General features: G+C 37.7%; 1 protein-coding gene across 1 annotated transcript in view; it reads left to right on the top strand.

The window, feature by feature from the left end:
• SLC30A5 (solute carrier family 30 (zinc transporter), member 5) overlaps window positions 1-962 on the top strand; it is a 63,698-nt gene that overhangs the window by 12,557 nt on the left and 50,179 nt on the right. The gene's annotated exons all lie outside the window — the stretch shown is intronic.

Below are 962 nucleotides of genomic sequence, written 5' to 3'. Positions count from 1 at the left end.
GCCCGGCCTGGTTTTTATTTTTTAGCCAAAGAACTGTGAACTGCTGCAGTGGGCAAAGCCCAAGAAGCAAGTTTGAGCCCAAATCCAAATATCAGTAATTCCAGGTTTAAATAACCAGAGAACATTCTAAGCCTTCACAGGAAAGACCAGTGATACGTTTAACGAGACTAATTAATGGCAAATAATGATTTATAAGTTGGGGAGGTGAATTGGATCCCCTTGTGTTGCCCAGGGGGTCAGTGGTTAAGGGGTTATGGCCTTTGTTTAAGAGCCTCCCTTTCCTCTCCTATCCCCAACCTTTACCCTCTAGTAAATGAAGCTGTTATTTTTTTCTCCTCTTTAACATGAACTGGGAATGTCTGCTCATCAAGGTATGGCTTCTTCACCTGGTTTTTCATCTTTAGCCCAACATGAAGACTTCATTAATTGGAACTATAAAAATCAAAGAACCCAACTTTTAACTAAAAAGTTAAAATAATTTTCCTAATTTAATAATGGTGGCAAAAGATCTTCAATATATATTACATGAAAAGTCACATAGCAATATGAAAATATGTGTACAAACATGAATGTGTGAATGTATATAATATGTATGTATACATGGAGACGCAAAGGAAAAGTTTAGAAGGATGTATCAGATTGGTTACCTATGAAGAGGAAAGTGGGGATGATTTTATTTAAAACTTATAACAACCAATCTCTATGGCTTTTTTTTTTTAGTTTAAAAGGGAAAAAAATGAGTGTCAGAAAGATTATAATAGTAATACATTATCAAGAAGTATTTTGCAGGCCGGGCGCGGTGGCTCATGCCTGTAATCCTAGCTCTCTGGGAGGCTGAGGAGGGCGGATTGTTTGAGCTCAGGAGTTCGAGACCAGCCTGAGCAAGAGCGAGATCCCGCCTCTACTAAAATTAGAAAGAAATTAATCGGCCAACTAAAAATATATAGAAAAAATTAGCCGGG

The sequence above is a fragment of the Propithecus coquereli genome, unplaced genomic scaffold, assembly GCF_000956105.1.
Source record: "Propithecus coquereli isolate 6110/MARCELLA unplaced genomic scaffold, Pcoq_1.0 Scaffold9, whole genome shotgun sequence".
In the NCBI taxonomy this organism is placed as follows: Eukaryota; Metazoa; Chordata; class Mammalia; order Primates; family Indriidae; genus Propithecus; species Propithecus coquereli.
This window is presented reverse-complemented; position numbering and strand designations above follow the sequence as displayed.